The 22,585-nt window shown below is 41.9% G+C and overlaps 1 protein-coding gene and 1 long non-coding RNA gene across 6 annotated transcripts in view; both read left to right on the top strand.

Moving 5' to 3' along the window:
- Positions 1-22,585, top strand: part of LOC135309655 (glypican-5-like) — a 381,061-nt gene that overhangs the window by 155,363 nt on the left and 203,113 nt on the right. The window lies entirely within an intron of this gene.
- LOC135309656 (uncharacterized) lies at positions 17,018-21,768 on the top strand. The gene is made up of 3 exons (XR_010369843.1): positions 17,018-17,140; positions 20,285-20,392; positions 20,481-21,768. It is a non-coding gene; the product is annotated as an uncharacterized LOC135309656 (long non-coding RNA).

Below are 22,585 nucleotides of genomic sequence, written 5' to 3'. Positions count from 1 at the left end.
AGCAGTGAACAGCTCTGAACTCCAAACAGAGCCTTTTTATTGACTGTGGGTCAGCAAATGGATCAGCCCCTGGCTCTGCTGAGCTCGAGTTTAGGGTTACTGGGGCTGTGGAGCTGGCACTGCTGCAGTTCCTGTTCTTGCATTTCATACTGCTGCTGTTGGGCTGAGCCTTATTTATTTATTTATTATTTATTCTCTGTGCCAGCTCTTCAGGAAAAACCAACTCCAGCTTTAAAAACAGCACCCTGAAACAATATGAAATTATTACTCAGAAGTGAGTCATAATTCATGCAATTGGTAGAGAGGGCACTTGAGGTCTGATCAACAGGATTGGAGTTGTACCTTTTAATTTTAGTTTAGTTCTTTGGGCTGGGTTTTGTCGTGTTTAAATCATTGTGTTTGCAGGAAAAAGAAGTTTGAGCTGCCAGTTAAATACCCCATAAAAAGAGATTCACACTGGTTTGGGACTCTGCCTCTGGCCTGCTTTTCAGAGAACAGGAAAAGATGGCTTTGCTAGGAATCCTCCAGTGTCAGTTCAGGACAAAATTAGAAATACTTGCACTGGGAGTACTTTCTTTCTCTTAATTGCTCTTTTGAGCATCTTGTTCCTGAAGCAAGACTTCATGTAAGAAATCATCCATGCACTAATGAAATGTCTCAGCTTAATGATTGTTGGGCTGTAGCCATTTCTAACTTGGATCCTACACAGAATTGTTGGATCAGAAGATCAAACTTTGATTTATTTGGTGTGAAGAAAGAAAAACCATTCTGAAAATCACTCTAGGCAGTTCTGTGTTTGTTGCCTCTCCATTTCTAGAGGAAATTTTCTGAGTTTCCAGATGAAATGGTAATTTTCTTAATGCCAGTTAGCTTGATCTGAAATATCATTGTTGATGGTGGAAGTAGAAATATTCTGCTGGTCAGACACAGCTTCCCATTGCACAGTGTCTCCTCAGGTGTGAATGGGTGGATTTTAGCTACAATGAGTTGCTCTGAATGTGGCAGACTTCAGGCTGGTATTGCAGAAATATTTGACAGATGGGGAAGTCTTCATTCTCCTTTCTCCATATCTGCTGTGGTTTTGTACTGCTTGAGGAGTTCAAGGTTATAAATGCACACTCCTGTCACTGCAGAGTACAGGTTTGATGTGTAGTACCCTGATTTGGTGGGGCACAGGGGAGGAGATACTTTACAGCAACTGTTTTTCCACTTGGATTCCCTTTTTCAGGGAACTTGGACATGTAAATGGTTTTTAAACCAGGTTACCTGGAACAGAAAAGAAGGATGGTCTGTAACAGCTAGTGGGGACCCACATTTCTTTTCCTTCCTTCTCTCCTTTGTCCCTTAACTTGTTTTTTTTTTTTGAATTTTGCACTGAGTGGGGGTATTAGGGGACACCTGTCCATGATCTTGAACAGATCCTGTCATGCGTTGTCAGGCTCAGGGCCTGTGAGAGCTGGCTGAGGAAGGAAGTGACAAATCACAGTGACTCTTTCTCAAAATGTGTTCCTTTAGAGACTCCCAGTTTTTATGAGTTTAGCACTTTCATTGTCCCCTTTCTCATTTCCTTAGGCTCTAGCAAGCAGCCATCTGGATATGGAAAACAGAGACAGTCATTTAGCCTCAGCTTACTTAAAGCATGTTTAACTTCTGTTGTTCTCATGCCATCAGTGTAAACAATTTTTGGAGATCAATTGTGACTGTAAACTGTAAAATGCTATCTCTCATTTTGCAGTATTTTCCAGGTTTTAGGGTATTTTCCAGGACTTGTGATGTTTTGTTGGTTTTTGTTCCTTTCTTCCTCACCACAAATTTCAAAAAGCTCAAGGCAGGTCCTCACTATGACCCATGTTGGAAAAAAGGTGTGAAGAAAAGTGACAGGAGTCAGTGATGTTTGTGCATGGTATCTAACCCACAGACACTTGTGTCAGACCATTTGCCTGGATTTCATCTTTGTAAAATAAACTGATAAATCTGTATGCTTAAGAATTTTGTTTTTGTTGGTGGTGATGTCGGCTTTGTTTGTTTAGTGTTTTTTTTAAAATGCAATTATCAAGGAAAGACAATTTTAAGGATTTTAGTCCTGCATACTGTCAACAGATTGATCTCAGTGTAGGCATTTAATTAAATGTAATTATGTGCCAGCTATTGGGAGAAAGTTTAACCCCAGGAAGGGGCAATGTGTTGAATTCTCCAGCCCCAGGTCCAGATGAGAAATGAATGTGAGTCAGGAGGCAACTTTTGTATGAAGGTACAGAGAGCCAGGAGCAACTGTGAGTATCAGAGAAAAGAGCCCAGGAACCTGATGGAAGGCATGAGGAGCTCAGCCAAGGCCTGTTGGGGAGGTTTGATGGATTTATTTGTGTCCTCCTGGCCTGGAGTGCTGAAGAGCTGGGATGGCAGATGCTGGTGGGCAGCAGGAGCTCCTGGAGCTCAGGCTTTGGGGTCACTGAGGAACTCTGCTGGCAGCTTCACCAAACCTTCCAAACCTTCTGCAGTTCAGCCTCAGGGGGGAACACAGAACTAACTTCCTATACTTTGGTGCTTCTTTATAAAGATGGGTTTTTTCCCACTTTTTGTTTGGAGATTGCATTTTGGGTTGTGTTCTGTGTGTGCTGTAGTTACAAATCACTCTGATATAGTGAATGCAATTCTTGGGACTGACTCATGAAGACCCCACTGCTGGTAAGGAATGACCTGATTGCTGGGAACAGTCCTCCTGCTGTGAAATCACACTCATCTTCCTTGCAGTCATTGACTTTCTTCTTTTTAGTTAGTGCTGTTACTGTGATATATCCAGGCAATTGGAATGGATGGGTTTGGTCAGTAGTTGAAAAGCATTTCTGTAAATGCAGATGGACATTTGACTTGCAAAGGCACTTTTCTGACACTGCAGCACTCAACATTTTCTTTCAGGTGGAGAGACTTGAACACAAATAATTAATTCTTGATTTCAGAGTTTCTTCAGATTTGGTACCTACTCAATTTAGTAGTAGTCTACTTTACTCCTCTGAGCAGAATTAGTAAAAGAATAAATCTTGTCAGCCAACCACCACCTTGCTCCAGTGGGACAGTATTTTGCAGATGCAATGTAACAATGATAATTTGATACTATCGTAGTAAGAAAGGAAAGTTTGGAGTATTTTTTATTGCATAAAATAATGGGCAGGTACTCCTTCTTTTGTATGCTGTTTTATTTTATTCAGAAGGAAAGGACATCCCTTATTCAGTTACAAAACTGAAACGTTCCAATTAAAGTTCTACAGTATTAAACTAGTAGTGCTCCAATATTGAAGCTCTTCTAACATGAACAATCCAGACATGGTTAAAGTCTATGGAATATCTCCAAGATAAAGTTTATTTTCTTGTGCAGAGTCCAACAGAGTGACTTTGTACTTATTCCTCTTAGGAAAGGTCACACTCGAAGTCCAATTGGAAAGATAGAAAGTGAAAGTCTTATCTGATCCTTCAGTCTGCCTTAGCCAATGATTCTTCCTGGAGGGAAGTAAAATTCATTTTCTTTCATTTGCAATGAGCATGCAATACAGCAATACAAACAAGAGGGATAAATCCTGTCAAGACCTGGGGGTATTGGGCTGGAAATGTATTCTTTAGAACCTCAGGTAAATGAGATACCAGTGAGTGTGTTTTTAATCCTGACACACCTAATCCTTTCTCCTAAAACTATAGGGTAGGGTTGAAAGTGTGGTACCTTGATCTGTTGGATGAAAAGGATTCCCATATGATGTTTGGATTTTGCTGTTTTTCAGGACATTGAATTTTTGATATTATTTCAAGTTGAATTCAGGCTTAAAAGTAGCAGTGTATTTAAAAAAGTAAAGTTGGAAGTGAATTTTCTCATTTTCCTTTCTTGTCCTGTGTCCAGCAGTGATGAAAACAGCATTTGTAGACTCTGTGGAATGAGCAGGTCAGTGGAAAAAAAATCCATTAAATTCTGTGGACTTTGAAGCAAGAATCCATCAGTGTTGTAACACAGCCAATCAAATAATAAATGTTACATTTTTCAAACAGAAGGGGAATACGTGAGGAAGGTGTTGCTCAGATAAAACCTGTGGTTCCTTAAATGCAAATCTTTTAGTGTAAATGTAAAAAAATAATCTGCATAGTTCTGCAGCCTTCCTCCCACCTTGGTGCCTTGTTCAGTGGCATCTCTCTCTGTTTGAAATAATTTAGATATATTTTGAAATAGGTATCTATATCTACATACACATATATGCATATATATATATACACACACACATACATATATATACACACACACACACACGTACATATATATATATATATATATAGTGGTGCAAGGTTCTCTGTAATAGTTCTTGCTTTCCTGACAGATTTTTTTGAGACAGAGAAGTAGAAATGAGTGGAGATGGGAACTGGATGAGAGTATTGGTTTCCCAGTGAACTGGGAAATATATATATTTATTTATATATATATATACACACAAACACACCTGGCAGTTTGATACAGGTTTTACTGTACTAGCAGGATGATCTTGCTATAAACTGTCATGAAGTTAAATTAGGCCTTGGGGTTGGTTTTATTTGTGTTACAGGTACTTTGTATCTAAAGGGTGGTGGAGCAATCTGTTTCTGCTGCTCTCCAAGCCTTAAGTGCCAAAAGAGAGAAAATAATCTCCTTTTTGCTGGTTTGTATTCCTTGCTCGCAAAATATCTTTGGTCTGGTGTGATGTGTGTGTGATTTAACACATCCAGCTGCAGACAGCTTCTCAGAGAAATTTCTGTGGCAAGGTGGGGTAGCCTCCAGAGCTGAAGCTGGAATTAGGGAGAGGCATTTTTTTTTTAGCTGGTTTTCACTGGAAAAATGTTGATTCATCGAAATGGAAGAAAAAAATCATCTGGATTCTGGCTTGGAAGGCTGAAGGGTGTCCCAGATTGCCAGGAAAGCTGTTGTGCTGTGGGGAGATTGTCACTCTGTGCTGCTGGAGCTGCTCTGGCTGTGATGGATAAAATGAGGGATAAACCATATTATCACCACCCACTGAAGGGTGCACAGAGTGCAGCTCTGCACTTGGGGCTGGCTGGGCTGTAAATCTCACCTTTACTGAGGGACGGTGTGGGCTGGGCTGGCCTTGTTCTCCTGTGCAAAAGCTTTTGTGTTTTCCAGCACAGACCAGGTAAAGCTCTGAAATGCTGATACTTTTGGCAGAACAAACCCCACAGTGCAGCCCCAAAGTGACCTCCCAGTGGCACGGGGTCATCTCAGTGCTTGCTGGCTCCAGTGGGGTTCAGAGCCGTGCCTTGTGCTTAGAGGCAGATTTGCTTCCATCAGATGAGCAGACACAGAGACAGCTTGACAAACCTTAAGGATCATTTAAAAGTAGTTTAATTTATACATTGTTTATCCCACAGCCTCTCCATATTATTGCTACAAACCCCTCTGGCTGCCTCTGTCCCTGCCTGGTGTGTACTTCCACTGACCTCCCCAGTAATGCTTTTTAAAATGAGCTTTTCTGTGCTGGCAGTTGGTGATTTACACACAGCCCCAGAAGCAGCCCAGTGGATTGATGGGAATAAAGAAAATTAGGAACTCTGATGGAAGTTTGCCTTGCTCAGCTGATGAGTTGAACCTGCACCTCCCCTGTGTGAGGAATGAATTTGTAAAGAATTCTTAAAGTTTGATAGAAAGATTACATACAAATACATAAACAGAAGTTTACATACATACATTTACATTCACATACAAATACAAGGGTAATTTTAGATGATTGGTTTTAAGGTATTTATAGTGTGGTGTGGCAAAAGTTGATAGGCCAAGAAGTATTTATAATGTATTGTAATTAGGAGATAGTTGGGTTTTGTTTGTGATAGTGTGAATTATAACATCTGTCTCACCCTTCCCAAGAGACTGAAAATGGAATAAAAGTGTTTAAAATGCTTCTCAGCATTTTAAACAATTTAAAATTCCTTATCTCTGGGTCAGAAAAGGGCTTAATCCAACACCCCTGCTCTGTCCAGACAGCCTCTTGCCAGCTCAGTGGAGTGCTGTGATCGTATTTTCAAAGTATTTTCTCACCCCCAGTGCAACCAGAGCTCTTGGCCCAATAAGATCTGTTAATAACCCAGTAGCTCTTTACATTGATCAGTCAACAATCAGAAATGGCACCCAACTTGTCAAAGTGATTGCTGGAAGTATTTCACAATTTAGGAAGTGTCTGGCTCATCTGTGCTATTCAGAATAAAAAATACAAATATCTGAAATTACCAGCACCATTTTTTCCCATGTACTAGATTGAAATTAATTTTCTACAATGGTTAAGTAGGGAATGTTATTTCTTTCTGAGTTCTCTGCTGCACTTATTTCCTTCCTGACCTGGATTTGTGTTTCTTTGTGTCTTTGCTTTACTTGGTGTAGGAATAATTCTGTTTGTAGAGGTGTTCCTGGCAGCTCTGCTCACCTGAGCTTTGATTTGATGAGAGGGGGGAACTGGGGTGTGCAAACATCTCGGTGTCTTTATTGGCAGCACTTATTGTAGAAACATCTGAAATGCTCTTGAAAGCTGGTGCTGGAAAAGCAAATTTGTGCAGGATGAAAACTTTTCAAAGCTGGTTTTGAAAACCAACAAAAACCCCCAACTATTTTATTTTTTCGGCCAAAAGGCACCACATGAATTTTCCTGAATATGAAAGAATTCTCAAGAGTGTTGGTAAATTTTCTTCATTCTTTGAGCAGAATGTTGTCAAGTAATCATCTGTAGAAGAGTTTATTGCTTTGTAAACTCTTCTGACATGAATATTATCCTTCAATTTGAATAAATACAATTAAACATTAAACATTTGATAAATGTGAAAAATCAGATTTTTTTAAAAAATGAAAATTGGTCCAATATTTTAGATAGTTTAGGAGGCTCTGATGAACTTCAGGACCTGAAGAGACAGAGTTGTGATAAAGGCCCATCTCTGACTCACCTGTCATGTTTTACTTACTGTAATAATGCAATGTCAAAGCATATTTTAAATAAAAAATGAAGAGTTGAGAGTGAATTGTTAAAACTCTTGACTGAACAGAGGAGTTAACTTTGCCTTTTAACTCATGGATTCACCCTTGGACAAATTAGTTTTACAGTGAATAATATAATGTGGCACTGGTCTGGATTGTGACCTCATAATTTTCCCAGGGTCATTTTCCAGATAATAATTAAGTTATTTATAAACACATTTATTTACATATAATATTTATCTATAAATATTAAGTTATTATTTCTGTTCATACCCAGCACTTGGCAGTTTATTTCCACTCAAGAATTTGGGGCATGATTTGAACAATATATTTGTGGAAACTTAATGTAAAAAAGGCAAATCATCACTTCTGTTTTTAATAAATGCACTATTTCCACATACAGAAATTTAAAACAAGTTATGTATTCCTTGCCCAGCTGTGGGAGTCCTTTCAAATTCCCTGTACTAAACTGCTTGGGACAAACACTGTAAGTTAACTTGAAAAATACAATGTTCAGTGTTAACCTCTAACCTTGGCAGGCTCTTTGTCTAAAATCAGAATTTCACCTGGTTTTCTTCAGGAACATAGAAATAGACTTGAGTTTTGAGACTCAGGATCAGCAGGCTTATTCCAAGGAAATGCATTTAAAATGTTATCCCTGAAGTACTGAGGAAATTCAGTGTACACGTTGGGATTTTGAGTACACGTCAGGAGGTTGAGTTTCACTAAGGAGAACAGGAGACCTTCCAGTATCTTAAATATCTGTTGTGGATTCGTGGTGGGGAGTCTTCGTCAGCTAATTGGAAAATGCTTTGGCTAAAGCAAGACAAAAAGGGATAAACTGGTGCAAAAGCACCTGGGGCCAAAGCAAAACCAAGAGCAGTTTTATTTTCTGTTTTTGCAGAGGCAGGACAGGCGAGCACACTGCCATGGTTACTGCAGGATTTTTCATATCTCCTCAGCCTCCTACCAGTGTGTTCAGGGGAAGAAATGCCACCAAAACCTTAACAGATTGAAAAGTAAAAAAAAAGGAACAACTGGAATGTAGTGGTGCTCCAATGCCAGCTTCTCTTTAGGTGTATTTGCAGTAGCTGGAATACAGAACTGGCATCCTTAAAGCTGTTTTAATTTGAATAGAACTGTGCCATTTTAAACCAGAGACAGATTGATCCATGATAATTGATTGCTTCTCATGGCCACTTCCCTTGGGGACAAACTGCTCTGTGGGAAGGCTTGGGTGGCTGCACTCCCTGGGAACCTAGAAAAAGCTTTTCAATAGATTTCAAAATACAGCAGCATGCTCTAAAATTCCAGGTGAGGTGCTACAGACTAAATGTCTTCCTCAAAACTCTCTGCTGATTCCTTGTCTGTTGCCTTGGCTTAGCTCTGTGTTATTCCCTAGGTAATGCAGCAGAAAATTGAGTATCATCTAACATTCAGTACTTTTAAAGCATATTTGGGTAGCTGCCTGTGAGAATTTTCATCAGAATGTAAGGTGAGATAGAATTAAACTGAGCAGAATGGAGACTTCTGTGTAGGGTTGCCCTGGCAGGGATAGTTTTACAGAAGTTCAGCTGTATTCAAGCACATCTGTTTCCCTGGCATGGCTGGCTCCCCGTGGGGGTACTCTGACACCTTGTCTGCTTTTATTGAAGGTAGAGGCTGGCTGAGTTTATTTGCAGCTGGACTGGAAGGAGAGAGGATGGAGGTCTCTGCTCTATGGTGTCAGACAGCTCACCCAAGATGTTTGAGTGGGTGGTGCAAACCTTGCTCTTTAAGGAGAACTTAACTACAGGGAAAAGACAATAAAAGGAAGGTTGTAATTCAGAGGTTTCTATGGCAAATTAAGAGTGAAGGTCATGGCAAACAGCAAATCCTGTGCTGTGCTGAAATGTGACTCTGCCTAGCAGCCTGTCTGAACATCTCCAAGGTTTGGGTGTGAGGACCCAGCTCCAGCAATTCCTCCAAGAGTTTGTTAGGCTGCCTTGCACCTCTGCAGTGTTCTTGGGAACGTGGCTCAAACGTGCAAAACAGAGCTGGAGTGGCCCCACATCTGCAGAAAGCACAGGCCATGCTGCTCTGACAGCCCTGAGCTCAGAGCTGGCAGCCGGGAGCTGGGGAGCCTGCAGGCAGGGTTTGATAACTTGAATGTTGCTGTGAAGTGGCAGTGATGTCCTGTCACTGATGTTTTGGGGTTAAGAAGTTGAATTCTATTCTTACTGCAAAGTACATGAGCTCTGCTGGAACTCTGCAAAGGTGTAACTGCTGTCCTTGGGGTCAGGCAGGCAGAGTTGGAACCTTTTTGAGGGGACAGAATGCCCTGATGCTCAGGGATGTTTGCTTCCCAGTATGGTAATTCTAGAAGCACAGCCCTCCTGAAAGGTTGAGTGGCTACAGGAACAGCCAAGAGCTCTCTTACCTGGAGGAATGAGTTCTTCTGTCACTGAAAGTCTTTGCACAGACTGATCTTTCTAAGCCTGATTTGTAAGTTCTGTTTCAGTTTTGTGTGACTCCTGACAATCTCTGATTGCTTTGGGAAAGGGAATTATCTCCCATCCCACCCTAAACATCTGTCAGGAGCACGCCAGGGTGCATTGCAAGTGAGAACTCTGCATTCCTGAGAGAACCCAGTGTGTTCCTGTTGGTCCCAGCTCCTCGTGCAGCCCTTCCAGCAGAGCTCTCCTGGCAGGAAGGGTCCCTGGAGCAATGTCTGTGCCTGCTGAGTTCACAATGTGCTGGGGCTGCCCCAGGTGGCCCTGCCTGGCACCCACTGGCTGATGCTGCCTCCTCAGCACCACCACAGGAGTTGGGGATACAAAAAAGCAGAGTTCTCTGATGGAAGTATATGTTTAAAACTTCCTGCTGTACTAATTTCAGCTATGTGGAACTAATGTAATTTTTGCTGATCAAAACCACAGGAAAAGTGCTTTCTGGCTGATTCTGTAGGGCTGGCCTGGCTCATATTTTTCATCCTGAAGATAAAGAACTACTCAAGTGATTTAATTTTTATTTTAATTTTTTTTTATATTTGATAACTAGACTCTTACAGTTGAGAATTCAGGTTTAATTACAAACTGTATTGGCCTGTTAGCTGTTCTTTAATCCCTTCCATTTTAATTCTTGGAAATCCATCTAATAATGTATTCTCTTGAGTTTCTTTGTTATTCCTTTATTAGCAATGAGTTCTGTCTGGAAAGCCTTTTCATTAGATTTCAAAATACAATAGCATGCTCTAAAATTCCAGGTGAGGTGCCACAGACTAAATGTCTTGTACAAAACCCTCTGCTGATTCCTTGTCTGTTGCCTTGGCTTAGCTCTGTGTTATTCACTGGGTAATGCAGCAAAAGGCTGAGTATCATCTAACATTCAGTACTTTTAATTTTGAAGCATATTTGGGTAACTGCCCATCAGAGTTTTCATCAGAATGCATGGTGAGGTGGACTGGGCTGGAAACAGACTGGATGGAGAACTGCTGTGGGATTTTTCCATGGCTCTGACCCAAAGTTCAGAGAAAAGGCTGCTGAGCTTCTGTCAGCCCCAGTGGCTCGTGTTGCTTGGTGTGGAAGCCACATCACAAGTGATGTCCAGCAGCTCCCTGCTCGTGGGCCCAGAATGTGTCAGCTGTCACGGGATCAACTGCACAGGTCACAAAAGGAAATTTAAAACAAAAGGAAACTTAAACCGAAACCATAAAACCATGAAGGTAGTAGCATTGTTGGAAAAAGGTATAAAACAAAGTGAGGATGGATATGTTTGTACCTGAATTTTCTTCCTGAGGCCGTTCCTCTCCAAGTGGAGGGCTGCTAGATCAGATCCTCTTCTGCTGCCACCAGAGGGCTTGGGTTATGAAATTTTAATTCCTGGTGCTTTGCTGATAGACAGAACACTTGGAAAACTTTGCCAGCCCCTCCTAAGTGGCCTCCCTTGCAGCATTCCCTGTCGGCATCCCGTTTGTTCTGCTGGGGCAGGTGTTGGGTGTGGTGTCACTTCCATGGGTCAGCCCAGGCAGGACTGATGGGAGGAAAACCGCAGCTGATGGAATGCGGAAAAACTCTGGGAATTGCTGCTGGAGCTGCACATGGGGCAGCCTGGGAGACAAGAAATGGAGTGCAGGAACAGGCAAGGGTGTGTGCAGACATTTGGGGTTCTCCAGTGCCATTGCACTGTGAAGAGCATTCTGCAGCTGTAAAATTGCCTTGGTTTGAAAAGACAAATGTCTGCTAGGGAAGGCAGGAGCCTCCCCTGAAATGGAAAATGCAAACCCCCTCCCTCTGAATTACTATAATTTTGAAATTAAAAGGCTCTCAGGCAAAGGTATGGAAATAGGAATAACAGTTCTTTACTAGGAAAATTAAAAATACAAATGCAATAGTACAAAAAAACCCCCAAAAACAACAACAAAACAAAACAAACCCAATAAAAAACCACACAAAAAACACACACACAAAAACAAAACAAACAAAAAAAATCAAAAACCCAAACCCAACACTGCCAGAGTCAGAACATGTCCTGTCCCCTGTGTTTCAGGGTGGTGGCACAGTCCCATCCCATGGGGCCTCAGCCCTCCTGCAGTGCCAGCTGTGCTTCTGCTGGAGCAGGGATCCTGCACAAGGGGGGAGTTTTCCTCTGGAGCTCCAGGGCTGCTGGAGATGGGCCTGCTCTTCCTCTGGGAATGCAGGGCAGGAGAAAGCTGCTCCTCTGGGAATGCAGGGGGCAAAGGCTGCTGTGCTGTTCCAGGCTCAGATTGTATCCAGGTAGGAATGCTTGGTTCCTGCCCTGGGCACAGCATCTCCCCATGGGATGCTGGAATTTGATCAGCCCTGCAGGGACACTCAGTGGCCATGGAGAGCAGAGATCTCCTGGAGGGAGGATTGGCTGTGGGAGAGATGAAGAAAACTTCCCCATGGACAGCAGAGAACTGCCCAGCTCTGCAGATGGGGATAGAACACACACCCCAGCCACATCTTGCAGCCCAGGGCAAAGATATTGGTGAGTGATGGTGGGTGAGCATTAAAGCTCTCCTCACACCTTTGGAGTGCAGCTGTTGCTGGGTGTTACAGCCATGGAAGCAGTGAGTTTAATGTTTTACAGCCTTTCATAAGTTGTGCTGGAATTAGCAGTGAGCACAGCTGATGCTGACATACCTAAAAGTGAAATGGGAACTGAATTAAGTTGAATAGATGTAAAAAGTAAAAAAAAAATAGAAACTGATGTAATGCACATTTTTCTACATATATATTAAATACATCTGAATCAGGCAAGTTCTTTGGAAAATTAACTGTCTGGAGAATTCCAAATGCATTGATTTAGTCAATTTTATGGAATGGCCACACACTGAGATTTGGCAAAGAACCTAAACCACCTTATTGCCTGCAAAGAACTGCTGATTGCAAGCAGACTTGGAACATAATGAAGTTCCTTTTTAATAGGAAGGGGGTTTTTGAGTTGCATCTTCACAGGCTGATGAGAATTATTTACAGAGTTAATAGAAGTTCTCTATATAAGGGTCTGTGTTAGGTAATAGAAGTTGATCCAGCTTAAAAATAAAACTGCGTTCAGTTTGTATGACAACTTGTGTGTCTGTGGTTTCTAAGTATTTTCAGAAAATTCAATGTGTAAACCAGAGCTTTTTAATTAATCAAGATGCTCACATTGTATTAATAATGCTTTTCTCAGCTTTTCTGTGTGGCAGGATTAATAGCTATTAAGTAGGAGTTGTTCCCAAAGTAGCAGTGTGTGTGTCAATAGTGCTGGATGGTATTAGCTGTCCATTCATAAAACATGTCAAGTAGTTCAGGTCTCTGGTTGTAAGAAGAGTGAGAAAAGACTTTATTTAAATAATTTAGGTGTACCTTTTCGATTATTAAACTGTTTTTTTAAGTGATCACACACTAAACATACCTTAATTTATCAATAATGCCATGAAAAAACAAGATTGGTTATTGGACACCTTATCATAAATATTTTCCTTGTTTAAAAAAAATTAGAATTTACTTCCATCACCATTTTTGCAATAAGATCTGTTAAGTAGCACTGAGATTTCAACCCAAGCTTGATCTGGTGTAACTCGCACAGATTCTGGGGAAGGCTGTTCCAATGTTTCTTAAATAGAGTTTTTTGGGAGCACTGTCCATTGTAGTCTCTGTCCCTTCAGCTGCTGCAGCTTCTGTGTCAGTGGAGCTGCACCATCTCATACCAGCAGAAAATGGGATTCTTTCAGTACATGATTGCTGTTGTGTAGTAGCTGTTTATTTTGACAGATGTTGTTTTAGTTTCCTGTCTACCAACTATTCAAAAATTTGTACTTCACTACAAACTAATGCCATCAGCTGCTTCATTTTATTAACTAGGCATGAAGAGGTTCAGAAATAAAACTGAGACTCTACATTTTTATTTTAGCTTATCTGCTGGTATCTGACTGAAAAAAATGGAATAATCAGAGATTTTCCTTTGCAACTCATTCTTCATAAACCTTGGAGTCAGAGTTCTGAATCTTTGCAGAATTGTGGTTTGACTCTGTGTCATCTCACAATGGCAGTTTCTGAATTTCCTGCCTCTGTTCATAAACAGAGAAACTCAGAAAAAAGCAGTATGGTGCTTTTTAGATCAAATTATACCTGTGGAATGATAGCTTAAAAGAATAATGAGTTTTCACTTTCTCAGCCCTCCTAGCCTGCACTCAGGACACAACAACATTGCTGGGAAGGTTTTGAGTCTGCTGTAATTAACTGAACAATTCACAGTGTGCTTGTGAGTGCCTGTTGTCTGACAGTTCTTGTCTGCAGCTCTGCTTACTCCACTTGTGAGCTTTGGGGAAGGTTAAATTTATTCTAAACAGCATCACCTTTGTGTTTCCTGACGTTTATGGTAATGGGGTTGCATCTCAGAAGATTTTCCCACTCTGGGTCCAGGATTGTGCAGGTTGGTAGGAGAGCTCCAGATGAAATTCCTTCCTGCAGCTGGAGCATTTGGGTTTTAAACAACAGGTAAAGCCAAAGGTTGTGTTCTCTCTGGGGCTAGAATGATAATCATTGGGTGAAAGGACAGGTCTGACAGGACCAGTGTTTACTGGGCTCCTTTCTGAGGCTCTGATCTTCAAAGGCTGTATCCTCAACAATGTTTACTGTTGTTTTTTTAACCAGCATTGGGTTTTACTCTGTGCTTTCTTCCTGCTGCATTTCTTTTGTGAAATATGATGAAAATGCTGTGTGATCTCTCTCTCCAGAGATAACTCAGTGCATAAAACCAAAAGAAAACAAACAAAAAGCCCCTAAGCTCTCTAAATGGATCAATAATGTGTCACTACTGCTGGTTTCCTCTTTTTAAAAATCATTCTGTTTTGTCTGATGGGACAAACTGGAAGTGTCAGGGCTGGCACATGAGGTGAAAACCTATCTTAGTAACAGAATTCAGACACCATTCATGGTCATCTGTAGTTAAAAATTGCCTGAGTCTAATTTATTAGCTGTTATCAACACATATGCACGAGCATGTGTGAATACACAGCCTGGTCCTGAGGCTGCTGAGGGCAGCAATTACAGAAGTGCTGTCATTAATGGGGGGACAGTGCTGAACCGAGCTAGGGACATGGGGCTGCTCAGTGGCAAGCAACATAAAACGGGGACCATGGACTTGGGAACAAGGCAGGGAGGGCCCTGAGGGCTCCATGTGTTCCATGGAGGTGAAGAGAACAGAGCAGAAAGGTGACAGCAGCAGGCAGGGCTCAGGGCAGTGGGGATTGCAGAGCTGGGAGGAGGCCACTGCACATCAGAGCTGCAGTCTGCTGTAAGGTATGGCATTCACATTCTCTGAAAAATCCCTTTGCCCAGGATGGAAGCTGAGGAGCCTCAGAGAAAAGGAAAACCATTCTTATCTCATTTGGTTCTCCTGTGTTGTGCTCATGTGGAATGTGTTGGAGATTGTTTACCCACAGGTGATTGTTCCATTGGATTCTGCTGGGAGTTGTTTTCACTCTTTGGCCAATCAGGGCCAGGCTGTGTCAGGACTCTGGAAAGAGTCACGAATTTTCATTGTTATCTTTTTAGCATTCAGTAAGTATCCTTTCTGTATTCTTTAGTAGAGTATAGTATTCTTTAATATAATATACTAACATTGAATAATAAATTAGCCTTCTGAGAACATGGAGTCAGATTCATCATTCCTGCCTTCGTCAGGACATTCCCAGAAAATACAATTGTAAGGAAGCTTGGGCATGTGTGGATAAAGTTGGTGATGCTGCTCTGTGCAAGAGAAAATAGTGCAGAGAGGCATTGATGGGCCCAGGGCAAAAGGCAGTGACTGAGACAGCCAGGGGTCAGCTCTGGCTGAATTCAGGCTGAGGACACAGGGACAGCCTGGCTTGGGCGGCTGGACAGAGTGAGGGCACTGGGGGGCTCTGGTTGCTCTCTCAAAGGCCTCACCATAGAGGATAAGTTATTTAAGTGTAAAAGGTTGTTGGCAAAGCCTGTAAGAGGGTGTAGGCTGTAGAGTGGGAAATGTAGTCTGGGAATCAGATGTCAGTGCACTGGAGAGCCAAACTGCTGGAACAGTTTATGAAGAGAGGAGTAGGGAGGGTCAACTGAGCCATGTTGTTTTAATGGGAGCCATTTTAAGCATGACTGAAGCCTGGACCTTGGGGCTCAGGAACTCAGTTTCCATGTGTGCTGGAAGGAGTGCTGCCATCTGAGAGAGCCTCCATTGTACGGCTGGGTGTAGGAGAGCAGGGATTCCTGAGTTATTCTGGTGGGACAGAAGTCCTGATTTCATCCACACTCCTTGTCTCACTGCAGATCCTGGGAAGGAAGGAGGAATGTGAGCCAGAACCCCCAGGATGTCACTGGCCATTGCTTGTAGAGTCTTGTAGGAAATCTGATAACCAGGAAATTTTCCCTGGAAGCCTTTTCTCCCCAGCTCTGCTGTGCTCAGGTTTATTCTCTGTTCATTCCTGCTTCAGCAGCTCTGTGTGGTTAATTGGCCCTCATGGTCTTTTATTTTTCCCTGGCTCAAAGGACAATAAAGTTTAACATTTCTGTAGATTCTTGTGCTGCAAGATACCTCTAGCTGCTCCTACCAAGAGTTTCCTGTCCCAGCCAGGGCCCCTAAATCTCATCCCTTGCTGCCCTGTGCTGATGGAAGAGAAACCATTGAAAGAAATACTCTTCTCCTCTTTTCCTTAGCACAGATTTACTTCCTGTGGGAGCTGCTGACTGTAGATCACAAATAGCTTGTTAAAATGATCAATGGTTTCCCTTATTGAAATGAAAATCTGGTTATAGGATGAAGTGTGGGTTTGTCAGATTTACTGTGGTGATAACCCACAGAAGTGTTTAAGAGATGGTTGCACCAATTCATTTTCTTTTATAGCATAACCTTGTGGAAGTTGACAGTTACCATGGTTTCACATTGCTCAACATTAGTTCCCCTGGAAAAACCCCCAAAACCAACTTGTCTTGTTTTTTCCATAGTGAATGAGGTATTGTTGTATAAATTGAAATCCAAAAAGAAAAAGAAATTTCAATTTAAAAGGAATTTCAACAAAATACTGACAAAAGGGAAGGAGGAAACATGATAGTTTGCAGAAACAAGCTCTGCACTTGAGTGCATTCGTGGAGCAGCCCAGGTGTGTTTGCAGTGACAGGGCTTTCCCCCTGCCAGCTCTCAGGTGCATCTCAGTGCTTGAGGTGGCTCCTGCCAGGGCTGGGACAGAAGAGGGGAAATCCGTGTCCAGGCAAATTACTCACTTGGAAGGACTGCATTGTGTTTGTCTGCACTGGATGTTTTTCCTAGAAGGAAATAGCTGCTCTGTCTCACGCAGAAAAAGTGATTATTTTTACATGAAAGGAGCAAAACCAGCCAAGCAGAGTGATCAGTGTGGGCAGGAAACACCACTTGGCTGTGCTGTAATTGCAGGGCATGGTTTGAGAACAAGCTGCACCCTGGGTGTGTTGGGCTGGGTTTGCTGTTGTGGGTCTCTGTGGGTGTTTCCATGTTTCCTTTTCCCCATGAGACATTCCTGGCACTGCAGATCCCAGGGCTGGGCAGCCAGGGCCTTCAGCTGATAAATTTGATGCCTCCTAATTGATCTGCTGTTGTCAAAAGGTGAATTGCACTGCTGAGTCAGGCTGCAAAGAGAGGTACAAATCTTCAGGCTGGTTTCAGGTAGATTAGGTTTTGATAATCATTAAGGTTTAAAGGTGTAATTTTAAAAAAGAAAAATAGTTTTGAATGGAAAACTTGCTATGGGCACTGTGTGGTATATATTTTAGATATAAAAGGGTCTGAAAAATTGGTTGAATGTTTCAGTAACACTGGGTGGACCAATTATGAGAGGATACTTAAAATCCTTTTGAAAGTCAGCCATGTAATCTATTTATAGATTTATCCTCTTGGGTTTCATGGTACATCATCTTAATGTACTATCTACTATTTCAAATTCAAGAGTTGCCTAAAGCACAATAGAAATTGTAACACTCTGCTTGTCCTTTTTTTTCTCTAGTCTTTCTAAGGAGATATAAAGCACACGAAGTTATGTTGGTAAATGAAACAAGTACATACACAGTATCTGAGTACAGATCTGTTAAATAGTGTTTGGTATTATTAATTAATAAATAAATTTATAATTTACTGATTATAGCATATAATATTATAATATTGTATAATTATTGAATTTATAAATTATTAATAAATCAATAGTGTATTACTACTAATTATATTATTGTTAATAGTAATGATAATAATAATGGTTGTGGTTGTAGGTGGTAGAAATCAGCCCTGCTATTAGCAGACACAAACACCAGTACTGTGTGTTTCAGTGCCTGGCTGTGTGTGGAGGATGGTGAGTATTTGATGACACTGCACAGAGAGGCTGGAGCTTTGTGCCATTTGCAGTGACCCTGATCTGGGGGAGAACAGCTCCTGGGGTGTTTGGCTTGCACTAACCCTCTCTGTCCTGGGGCTCTGTCCTTAGGAAGAAACTTTGCAGCCTGAAGTCAGACTTCCAGTAGAAAAGTAGGAATACCACTGAAAAAACCTATTTGTGCCTTTGCTGCAGCCACTGGGATTGCTGTTGGAGGTTCAGAGTGCTGTAAAAAAGACAAACCCAGTGCAGGTATGGGTGGAACATGTTTCTGTGAGCAAGTTTAAGTGCTGCTGGTCAGAGAAGCATCTTTTCCCCTTCAGAGCCTGCAGCTCTGTGAGGAAAGCTGACTGTCAGCCTGAGCAGTACCTGTGTGTGTGTTAGGAATGACTCTCTTGGTTTCTGCATGGTGCAGTATATGTGATATAACCAAGTATATTCCTGTTTTAACCCTGCTATCTGATAGCTTAATTTAATGTCCTGTTCCTCCAAATCACCCTGAGACTGTGTAAAAACCAAATTTCCTCCTTTTACTGGCCATTCATGGATTTTATTGACTTTAATCATACCACTCACAGCTATCTAGTTCCCACATTGAAGAGCCTTAATATGTTTAGCCTGTCCTAGGATTCCAGCTGCCCTACATCTTTAAAATATTTATTTCCATTTTTATACCTCTCCGTACTGTAGCAGTGTCCTCTTTGAGTTTGGATATCCAGAATTCCATGGAGTGTCCAAGACACAGGCTTACTGTGGCTTTGAAGTGGTAAAAATATATATATATAGGTAGAAAAAAAAAGGGGGGAAAGAAATCTGAGAAAGAAAAATTAAGAATAAATAATCTTTGTCCTTTCTGAGAGTGGCTGAACAGTGAGCTGATGTTCCCAGACTGACCATAACAATCCTGTGCTCTGTCCTGAGCAGTGATGGCTGATTGTGTGCCCTCAGTGTGCTGGATTTAGGGCAGCTTTTCTCTGGCTCCATCTGGTGATGCCCAACTTAACCCCTCAGTTCTTTTGCCCAGTCACTCAATGTCATGAAATCCCCCTTCTAGAACTGCTGTTACTTTCCACTCGCTGAATAAATTTGTATTGTTGTAGATTCTGTTACTTCAGTGGAGCTTAAATCTGACCAGGTTCTTGAGCTGGTTCTGAAGAGGAGGTCAGAGCCTGTCTCAGTGTCATATTTCTGCCGTGTTCTTTTGCAAGAATAATTAACTGGGAAATTGATGAATTTCAAGATGCTGTCACTTCAGGGAGTTTTGCTGTTTTCTGTGGTTACAGAGGGGTGTCAGTGCCAGTGTCCCCAGTCTGAACTGATGCCTCTCCTCAGTGGGGACAGGTAACTCAATGCATTATCCCTTACTCAAACACCTATGTGCATGGTTTTCACAGATGACTTAACAAAAAGCCAGAAGAGCAGCAAACAAGTTTCTTTTAATGCTTTCAGTTCTTTGAGGAGCTCTGTTGCCTTCCATTCTGCAAGGAATTCTGTGCTGACAGCTTGGTTGACTTCCTCTTTGTAGTTTACTTGCCTGTGTATGGATTCAGATTTCCTCTCTCTTTGTGGACAGGCACATAAACACATGTGCACCTCCCTTGGTCAGCAGTTGTTTTGTCTTTGGCAAAATGAGCAAATTTAAAATGCTGGTTCTTCCTACAACTGGTATAAAGCCCAAGTGAGCCCAGCTCAACCCTGTGCAGTTCCAGCCAGCTCAGGCTTGCTGGGCTCACACCCCTGGCAGAGCTTTTGGGCTCTGTGTGGCAGAGCACCTTCACTACAGTCTGCCACCATCCTTCTGAGCTGTTAGATGGGGTTGTGACATGAAAAATTGTTCGACTTAGCCAGAAAAGGGAAAAATATTTCCTTTCTACACCTCTTAAAGGTTGATTTAATCTGTCTTGTAGTGCAGTCATTGTGAGAGTATCATAACAGCACTGACCATTTGGAATGTATTACAGACCTCAGCACACTTACCCACAGGCATTTAAGCAGACATGAACAACCAACTTGAAAATCACTGACTTTAAAGTAATGCTTTGTTAAGTCTATACTTTGAAAATAGGCATACATCCTCCCACCTCACTTTTTTTTTCCCCTCAGAGAACTGTAAAATACAGCATTCAGTGTTTCCAAAGCTGAATTCTCTTAAAATTTAATTGAGGAAACTGTGATCCCATAAAAAAGAAAAAAATTCCTGCCTTACTTGGTTGTTAAAACCCAATTTCATACATCTGGAAAGTGCTGTTCATTTCTTGTGTTACACAAAATTAGCACGTCAGCTGAATGGAAAGGAAAACATGGGATGACACATTCTGCCAGTTCCATTTATCCCGTGCTGCTTGTATCAAATAGAAAAATCCCAACACAAACCATGTAGGAACACAAAGAATGGAGAAATCATAGACCACTGAATTTATCTGATCTGCATTCGTTCCTGCAATCAGTTCTGGTGAAGATCAGGTTTCCCAGCAAAGGGGGACAGCCTTTCTCCATCCCACTCCTGGAGCTTGTGGCTATTTGGACATAAATCTCTTCTCAGGACTGTTGAACAGGTGGGTGATGAATTGGAGGCACTTACCAGAAATACCTCGCCGTTGGGCACGGACCATGTGATGTTTTGTGCCACCTTCTTGCTTGTAGGACTTGTTGATAATACTGCAAGCAGCTCTGCTGGATGGAGTGAACACCAAGCAGTGTCTGCACCATGGTTATTTGGCGTTGTTCCAAAGAGTGATGTTTGTTCTCCTCTGCTAACACAGATCCTGGTAAAAATAGCAGTCAGCTTCCTAAAAGAAAAGCCACATGTCAGTGGAAGGATGAACTGTGGGAGAAAAAAGCAGAGAGGACTGTGTTTAGGGCCTTTGTGCAGGGGCTGGATGGGTCACAGTCCATAAGCTTTTGCACCTTGCAGAGTGCAGCAGCAGTGGGAGATCCTTGGTGCAGAAGTTCAATGCTGTTACAGAGGAGCTCCCAGTACTCATCAGCCACCAAGGCATGGAGCATCCTGGCTTGTACCAGGCAGGTCCTGACCCAAACCATCCCCAGAGCCCAGAGAATGGCACTGAAGTATTGGCATTGCTGCAAGATGAGAAGCTAATGCAGCTTCTGCACAGAAAAGGAGCAAACAGCAACAAGAAGATGATGGGGTGGCTGGTTCTGCTGTCCGTGGTTCCAAGTTTAGGGCACTTGAAGCCATGAGGGAGTCAGAGTCAATGAATTCCAGTCTGGTGGGATTCATAGAATGTTTTCTACTGATTGTGGCCTTTATGCTTCTGTCCTGTCACTGCTGGGCCATTTGGGAATGAAAAGATTTCTTTTGTGTTCCTGATGTTGCCATGACCTAGCTACCACCTTAGTCAGATAACTCAATTCTCATCCCTGTCTCATCTTCAGAGCTTGACCTGCAGGATATATATTTTTTCCCCAGTACATGTTTGTCCTGTGCTTTATCAGGCCAGTTGTGATCTCTTGACAGTATCTGCTCATTGCAGAAGTGATGCATTGCTGCTGTTAGATCTGACAATAACACTTACAAGGGAGCATTACCTAAAAATCCCCATACCCACACTGGAGCACTCATTCAGCTGCTCAGAACACTGTTGTTTGCTCTGCTTGCTGTTTCTAGTTTCAAAGTTGATTCATATGGCTTTAGTATAAATCTTTTCAGGTGCCTTTGCTGTTATATTATTGCATCCTTGTGAAATTCACAAATTTTATTTGTATAAAACTATTTAGGTTTCTGTTAAGGGTATGGAATTTGAGTAAATGGAATAGTAGTTTTAAGAAGTAGTGTCAGAACTTGGATTTCCTCACACACCCTGTAGGATCAGGGACTGCATCTGAGCTTAAGTGATATTTAATAAAACATCCTCACTATCAATGTTCTAGCCTATGATTGTTCTGAAGAAGTTTATTCCTCTTTGTAACACTTCACACTATGTCTGAAAACACCTTTTGTGTCAAGGCACAAGAAAAGAGGTCATTTTATTGGTGGAATTGCTGCCCAGCAGAACAGGCTTAGCAAAAGATGGGGTGTTCAGGTTTCCAGCTGGCCTTCAGTTAAGTGATTTTCACCCTGCTGCTCCTTTGCTGCTCTCCAAATGCTACTTGGGAGGGAGCCAGCATGGAGTAATTAGAAAAATTTCTGGGAGAGCTTTAGGAAAGGCTTGGGATCCTGGGCATGCTGTAAGACAAGAACAGCACAGAGAGGTGGGTGCTGCTGTCTCCTGCTTCAGCTGTGTCAGAGAACAGATGAACACAAAAAGGGCTTCTGTTACTTCTAATTTTCTGTTAGCACCTGTGGTGTGCACTACACTTGTAAACATACAGATTAAAACTCAGTTCTGAAAATAGAAGAAATATAGAAGAGGAAATATTTGAAGCTGTATTTTATTACATTTGTTAGGAGAAAAAACTTCCTCAGAAGAAGCAACACTATTTAGAAGTGCACACATTCTCCTTTCATGGTTTTCCTTGTTGTCTCTGCTGGTGTATTGTTTTTTTTTCTGTGGTGCAGCTGACAGAAAAGAAATCAAAGGGTTTTTTATGTAATTTCAGTACGAGAGAGCAAAAATTATTGCCTCTGCAATTTTCTGCAAGCTTGATTAAGTTGGGTTTGTGGCTACCAAGAAGGCAGAGGGAAATAAGAGTGGAGGGCCTCACACCAACCCAAATGAGTCTGTCCATTTGGGAACCCTTCAGCAAGGGAAAAGTAGTTCCTCTTTTTTTTTTTTTTTTCCTGTGTT

Source organism: Passer domesticus, chromosome 11, assembly GCF_036417665.1.
Source record: "Passer domesticus isolate bPasDom1 chromosome 11, bPasDom1.hap1, whole genome shotgun sequence".
Lineage (NCBI taxonomy): Eukaryota > Metazoa > Chordata > Aves > Passeriformes > Passeridae > Passer > Passer domesticus.
The sequence above is the reverse complement of the archived record's forward strand: the minus strand, read 5'-3'. Positions and strand labels throughout refer to the sequence as shown.